Source organism: Siphateles boraxobius, unplaced genomic scaffold (assembly GCF_051911475.1).
Source record: "Siphateles boraxobius isolate OS27281-9 unplaced genomic scaffold, OSU_SipBor_1 77, whole genome shotgun sequence".
NCBI lineage: Eukaryota > Metazoa > Chordata > Actinopteri > Cypriniformes > Leuciscidae > Siphateles > Siphateles boraxobius.
Window position 1 is genome coordinate 305,001 of NW_027509205.1, and position 7,500 is coordinate 312,500.

General features: G+C 34.8%; 4 non-coding genes across 4 annotated transcripts; all 4 read right to left on the reverse strand.

The window, feature by feature from the left end:
- Window positions 1–5,634: 5,634 nt before the first annotated feature.
- Window positions 5,635–5,753, reverse strand: LOC143727835 (5S ribosomal RNA). Its single transcript, XR_013199820.1, has one exon. It is a non-coding gene; the product is annotated as a 5S ribosomal RNA (ribosomal RNA).
- A 164-nt stretch (window positions 5,754–5,917) lies between these two features.
- LOC143727836 (5S ribosomal RNA) lies at window positions 5,918–6,036 on the reverse strand. The gene has a single exon (XR_013199821.1). It is a non-coding gene; the product is annotated as a 5S ribosomal RNA (ribosomal RNA).
- Window positions 6,037–6,807: 771 nt separating this feature from the next.
- LOC143726318 (5S ribosomal RNA) lies at window positions 6,808–6,926 on the reverse strand. The gene has a single exon (XR_013198568.1). It is a non-coding gene; the product is annotated as a 5S ribosomal RNA (ribosomal RNA).
- A 362-nt stretch (window positions 6,927–7,288) lies between these two features.
- On the reverse strand, window positions 7,289–7,407 carry LOC143727837 (5S ribosomal RNA). Its single transcript, XR_013199822.1, has one exon. It is a non-coding gene; the product is annotated as a 5S ribosomal RNA (ribosomal RNA).
- Between the last annotated feature and the right edge of the window lie 93 nt (window positions 7,408–7,500).

Genomic DNA, 7,500 nt, shown 5'->3' on the forward strand with positions numbered 1-7,500 from the left:
TCAGACGAGATCGGGCGTGCCTTTTTTTTTTTTTTTTTCTTTTTTTTTTATTATTTCTCAACAACATAATTCACATTACATTTGAACATATTCAAGATCATAATTCACAAAACCTTTTTAAAATACATCTTCTGTCAGAAAAAACAGTTTGTGTTTCTTTAAAATTTTCCTTACTTCACTATTAAAAATCTTGAAAAACAAATCCACATTATTTTCCATTTTAAAATAATTGTACAAAATATGCAAATAATCTTCAACCAATCCTTTGAAAAACAAACACAAGTCCATTACAAAATTCCTATTTTTTGCCACATTCCTTCTTTTCCAGATTGCACTTTTTGCTATGACTAACAACAAATTAATCACTTTTTTATTTCCGTTTTCCTCATTTAGTCCCAACATAAAAATCCTATTCCAACTTAAATCTTCCTCTTTACCTCTTAAATTATTCACTATCTCCTTCATGGCAATGAAAAATTGATTCAGTTTTTCACAGTATAAAAACAAGTGTAAAATACCTTCATCTTCTTTGTTGCAAACTTTACATTTCGCATCTTGTTCTCTCCCAATTTTGCATAAGCGCATTCCCGTGAAAATCACGTTATGTCTTATAAAAAAGTCCAAACATTCTAAATCAGTGTCCATAAATATCCATTTCATGTTTTTCCATATTTCCTTTTCTTCAATCTCTTTAAAATGCCTCAGCCAGAGTTGATTTGCTAATGGCTTTTTAAAAACTGAATTTCTAAAATAATGATAAAACCTTTTAACATTACATGACTTAAAATCTACAAACTTTTCTTGCAATTTTAAGAACACCTCTATTTTATTCTCGCTTTTCTCATCCCTTTGAATAACATTCAACCAATCTTCGGGTATTGCATTTTTTACTTCTTCGTATTGTTTCTTTATAGTGTTTACATTATATTCCTCTTTCGCTTCCTCCAACGCATCAACAATCACTTGCATGGGTAAAAATCCCTCCTTGAATTCATATAGAATATCTCTTATTTTTACAATTCCCACCTCCACCCATTTCTTAAAATAAATTTCCTTTTCTTGTATTACAATGTTTTTGTTTAAAAACAGTGGTTGATTTAAAATGCTATCTCTTCCATATGGTTTAAAATTCACATCTGTTAGAAAAAGTCCCCAAGCACTTAAAACTTCTTTATAAAAATCTGGTATCCCCTGTATCATCCACTTTTTTAACTTCATCCATAAAATGTTATCCCCCAAATTCAAATTCCCACATTTGTTTAAATAAAATTCCATTATAGTTTTCCAATCCCCTTTATTTTCCTCATCCAAATACTTCTTTACCACTTTAACTCTCATACTGTTCATTTTTTGTTCTAAATCTACTAAACCCATCCCTCCTTCTTCTGCCGGTCCAATCAAAGTATTATAAGCTATTCTTGGGGGTTTTTTCTCCCATAAAAATTCTAAAATACATGTTTTCAATCTTTGTCTTACCCATAAAGGCATTGAATTCACATATAAAACATACCACATCTTAGACAGCATCAACACATTTACAATTAAAATCTTTCCCTTTAAATTTAAAAATCTGTTTTTCCAGAATATTAACCTCCTCTCCATTCCTTCTACTACCTCTTCCCACATAATATCTCGTATGCTTTTTTCATTTTTCCCTAAAACCACTCCTAAAATCCTAATTTCTTGTACTTGGGTAAAGTTAAAACACCCTGTTAAAACCGGTACCTTCCCAAATCTCATGTAAACTGTTTTTTCCTCATTTATTTTTGCTCCAGAACCTTGGCAGTACCATTCAACTTTTTCCATGACATGTTTAACACTTAGTTCATTTTTAACTACTATTGTTGTATCATCTGCATATTGATATATATTTTGTATTTCTTTCCCTTCATTCATCTCTATTCCTTTTATTTTATTTTCCTTTTTGATTATCAACCCTAAAGGTTCCGCTACCAGCGAATATAATTGAGCTGATAATGGGCACCCTTGTCTTATTGACCTTGAAATAGCAAAGGGTTCTGTTAAAAATCCATTGCATTTAACTTTTGTTATTGTATCCCTATATAAAATTCTTATCCATTTAATAAAATGTTCCCCAAACCCAAATTTCTCTAAAACTGAAAATAAAAAAACATGTTCTACTCTGTCAAAGGCTTTTTCGAAGTCTAAGCTAATGACATAACCATCCTTTTTTTCTCCATTCATGTAACTTATTATATCTCTTATACTGCTTGTTGTTTCTGCTATGTCTCGTCCCTTTACTCCATATGCCTGATTTGTTTCTATTATGCTAGGTAGTACATTCTTTAATCTATTTGCTAAAACCTTTGCTAAAATCTTAAAATCCGTGTTTAACATGGTTATAGGTCTAAAATTTTTTAAAAGTGCTTTATCTCCCTTTCTTTTGTATATTAGCTTCATCAGCCCTAAACTCATCTTCTGATTTAGACCTTCCTTCTTAAAAATCTCCTCATATACATCCATTAAAATCAGACTAATTTCCTCCTTAAAAACCTTATAAAACTCATTTCCTATCCCATCTATACCTGGGCTTTTCTTTGTTTTCAAAAGATCTATTGCCTGTATTATTTCTTCCTGTCCTATTCCTTTATCCCATTCTGCTTTGTCCTTAATTTCTACTCTCGTTGATATTTGCTGTAACAGTATATTTTTCTTCTCTTCATCTAACCCCTTCGTTTTAAAAAGTTCTTCATAATAATTTTTTACTTCCTTCAACATTCCTTTCGTTTCTTGTACTAGTTCTCCATCTTTGCCCTTTATTTCTTTTATCATTTCTGCTCTTCCTTTACTTTTTTCTAAGTTAAAGAAAAATCTTGTACATTTCTCCCCTTCAACCATGTATTTTGCTTTACTTCTCAAACTTGCTCCTTTACATTTACTCTCCTCTATTTTCTTTAGATTTTCTTCCATAACTATTACGTTTTGTATATTTACTTCTCTCTTGTTTAACTCTTCTTTTAATGTTTTCCTTATATCTTTTTCTTTAGCTTTTTTAACTCTCTGAACCAATTTGCTGTATTTTATTGAGTATTTCTTTATTTCGTATTTTACATTTTCCCACCATATTCTTTTATCTTCTAGGTACATCCCATCATTTCTTTCTTCTTCTATTAATTTTTCGATCCCTAATTTATAACTTTCACTCTTTAAAATCTCTGTATTTAAAATCCAAACTCCAGGCCCTTTATCCTCTTTTTTAAAATCCATCTTCATTAAAATCATCTTATGATCACTTAAAGAGTTTTCTTTATACAAAATATCCTCAATAAAATATTCTAAACTTCTTGTGCTTAAAACATGATCAATTCTTGTTTGACATAAGAAATTGCTAACTAGTTGTTTTCTAGAAAATTCTCTTTTTCTTTCATGTCTCTCTCTCCACACATCAATTAAGTTTTTTTCTTCCATCAGCATTTTAAGTTCTTTTCTCCCCATATCTGTTTTAAAAACCATTCCATCTGCCATATCTCTTTTATTGAAAACTGTATTAAAATCTCCCACCATCATTACGGTCTCCCAACTTTCCATTAAGTCTCTTAAAGCACTAAAATAGTTCTTCTTTTCTTTTTCTTCATTAGGTGCATGAACATTAATCAAAATAAATTCTCTATCTTCATATCTTATTTCAACGGCAATACATTTTCCTTTTCCATCATCATATATTTCTTTAACCTCAATATCCTTTTCTTTTCTTACTAAAATAGCAACTCCTCTCCCCATTCTTCCATCCCCATTATTAAAATATATTTCACCACCCCACCTCTTTTTTAAATCTTCCATAATTTCATCTTTCCAATTAGTTTCCTGTAATACAATAACATCTTCTTTACATAACTCTTTTACTCTTTCAAATTTTTCCCTATTTAGTAGACCTCTTGCATTTAAAATCACCATATTCAAAACCATAAATAAAATTACTAAGAGTTTAAAAGACATCATTTTACATATTTTCTTCTTCTGCTTCTTCTTCTTCTTCGATACATTTTAAAACCTCAAACCTGTTCATACATTTGATTGTTTCTTTTCTTATAAATCTTTTGGCATTTTCTAGATTAGGTGTTACCTTTTGCATTCTTCTTCTTGCCACTCCACCTAATTCCTTGTCCTTTCTTTTGCCCTCTTGTCCGATTTCTTTTTCTTTTTCTCTTTCTTTTTTCAACCTTTTACTCCTTTCATATCCCCTTCTGTTCCACTGTTCCGTTGTCTTTATTGATGTGTCCATTTGTGTCCGTCTCTCGTGTTCCATCTCCTCCTCCTCTTCTTCTTCCTCCTCCTCCTCCTCCTCACCTCCAATCTCCTGTTCACTGACCCCTTCAGTTTCTTCCTCGATCTCTTCTCCTTCCACTTCTTCATTCTGCTGTTCTTCTGACTCACTTGATTCAATCTCATTAGTTTCATTCTGCATCTGCCTCGCCTCCTCTTGTTCCTGTTGTGTCTCCTCTTCTCCTCCTTCCATCCAGCATTCACACTTATTTAAAACTTTAAAACATTCCGGGCACTTGACAGCTTTGCAATCCCTCGCGAAATGGCCCTGTTCTTCGCATTTGAAACACGTAAAGTTTGGACAGTCTTTGATGATGTGCTCCGGACTCAAACACAGCCGACAGGTTTTAACCTGCCTGCTGTGAATAATCCTGAAGTACTGCGTTCCTTCCGCTGTCTCAAACCGTGCACTATAAGGTAGCGAGGCCACTTCTTTAGGAAATTTTACTTTTACGAAGCGTGTTCCATCTTCGATTTCTGTGCCCGGGTAGACTCTCCTTCTGATTTGCGAGATGGGGATTACTCCCCATCCTTCCAGCTTTTCCACAATAATGGTGTCATCTAGGTAGGCCGGCAGATGCATTATTGAAACCACAAAAACTCTGTCTTTTAGTTTCTTGACTTCACAAATCTTTCCTTTAATTTCCAATCCATTTAATAGTTCATCACATGTTTCTTCTGTAGCTAAAGTCACTTCATATTCTTTATTCTTTTTGGAGCGTACTGCCAATATTTGATCAAGTCCCACCTGTTCCGTTAAAACTTTAATAATATCCTCTGCTTTTCCATCCGGCACCTCTGCTAAATCCACCGTTATAGTTGCTTCCTTTGTATAAATCCTCATCCTTTCTGTTCTGTCTTTGTCTTTTCTTTCTCGTAATCCTTTGTCCATGCTAGGGTCTCCAATCCGTCTTGATCCTCCTGCCATATCCATGTCTTTATCGTGTAATCCATCCATTTTGTAAATAAATAAATAAATAACCAAACAAACTCCCCAGACAGCCTAGGCTGCTGGGAAGTGTAGAAATGAAAAAAAAAGGACTCGAATAACAAACAAAAACTGTATTTAACAAAACAAAATAACAAGAGCAAAATGGTGAGCCTCCCTCACCCACTGCAGCCAATTCACTTCCTGGATCGTACCAATATCGGGCGTGCCCAAGGTGGTATGGCCGTAAGCGAAAACTGCTGCCAAAATTGGGCTATTTAAAAGGTTAGACCATTAGTGAAGAAAACTAAGAACAACTTTTGAAAAAACTCAAACTCTTTCATGCTTTCTGAAGAATCTCAGAGACTTTTTAAGGCTTTTTGAAGCTCAGGCACTCTTTTTTTTTTTTTTTTTTTTTTCAAAGCTTACAGCACCTGGTATTCCCAGGCGGTCTCCCATCCAAGTACTAACCAGGCCCGACCCTGCTTAGCTTCCGAGATCAGACGAGATCGGGCGTGCCCAAGGTGGTATGGCCGTAAGCGAAAACTGCTGCCAAAATTGGGCTATTTAAAAGGTTAGACCATTAGTGAAGAAAACTAAGAACAACTTTTGAAAAAACTCAAACTCTTTCATGCTTTCTGAAGAATCTCAGAGACTTTTTAAGGCTTTTTGAAGAAGCTCAGGGACTCTTTTTTTTTTTTTAAAAGCTTACAGCACCTGGTATTCCCAGGCGGTCTCCCATCCAAGTACTAACCAGGCCCGACCCTGCTTAGCTTCCGAGATCAGACGAGATCGGGCGTGCCCAAGGTGGTATGGCCGTAAGCAAAAACTGCTGCCAAAATTGGGCTATTTAAAAGGTTAGACCACTAGTGAAGAAAACTAAGAACAACTTTTGAAAAAACTCAAACTCTTTCATGCTTTCTGACGAATCTCAGAGACTTTTTAAGGCTTTTTGAAGAAGCTCAGGGACTCTTTTTTTTTTTTTCTTAAAAAAGCTTACAACACCTAGTATTCCCATGCGGCCTCCCATCCAAGTACTAACCAGGCCTTATTTAAAAGCTTAGACCATTAGTGAAGAAGACTAAGAAGAACTTTTGAAAAAACTCAAACTCTTTCATGCTTTCTGAAGAATCTCAGAGACTTTTTAAGGCTTTTTGAAGCTCAGGCACTCTTTTTTTTTTTCTTAAAAAAGCTTACAACACCCAGTATTCCCATGCGGCCTCCCATCCAAGTACTAACCAGGCCTTATTTAAAAGCTTAGACCATTAGTGAAGAAGACTAAGAAGAACTTTTGAAAAAACTCAAACTCTTTCATGCTTTCTGAAGAATCTCAGAGACTTTTTAAGGGTTTTTGAAGAAGCTCAGGGACTCTTTTTTTTTTTTCTTAAAAAAGCTTACAACACCTAGTAATCCCATGCGGCCTCCCATCCAAGTACTAACCAGGCCTTATTTAAAAGCTTAGACCATTAGTGAAGAAGACTAAGAAGAACTTTTGAAAAAACTCAAACTCTTTCATGCTTTCTGAAGAATCTCAGAGACTTTTTAAGGCTTTTTGAAGCTCAGGCACTCTTTTTTTTTTTTTTTTTTTTTTTAAAAGCTTACAGCACCTGGTATTCCCAGGCGGTCTCCCATCCAAGTACTAACCAGGCCCGACCCTGCTTAGCTTCCGAGATCAGGCGAGATCGGGCGTGCCCAAGGTGGTATGGCCGTAAGCGAAAACTGCTGCCAAAATTGGGCTATTTAAAAGGTTAGACCATTAGTGAAGAAAACTAAGAAGAACTTTTGAAAAAACTCAAACTCTTTCATGCTTTCTGAAGAATCTCAGAGACTTTTTAAGGCTTTTTGAAGAAGCTCAGGGACTCTTTTTTTTTTTTCTTAAAAAAGCTTACAACACCTAGTATTCCCATGCGGCCTCCCATCCAAGTACTAACCAGGCCTTATTTAAAAGCTTAGACCATTAGTGAAGAAAACTAAGAACAACTTTTGAAAAAACTCAAACTCTTTCATGCTTTCTGAAGAATCTCAGAGACTTTTTAAGGCTTTTTGAAGCTCAGGCACTCTTTTTTTTTTTTTAAAAGCTTACAGCACCTGGTATTCCCAGGCGGTCTCCCATCCAAGTACTAACCAGGCCCGACCCTGCTTAGCTTCCGAGATCAGACGAGATCGGGCGTGCCCAAGGTGGTATGGCCGTAAGCGAAAACTGCTGCCAAAATTGGGCTATTTAAAAGGTTAGACCATTAGTGAAGAAAACTAAGAACAACTTTTGAAAAAACTCAAACTCTTTCATG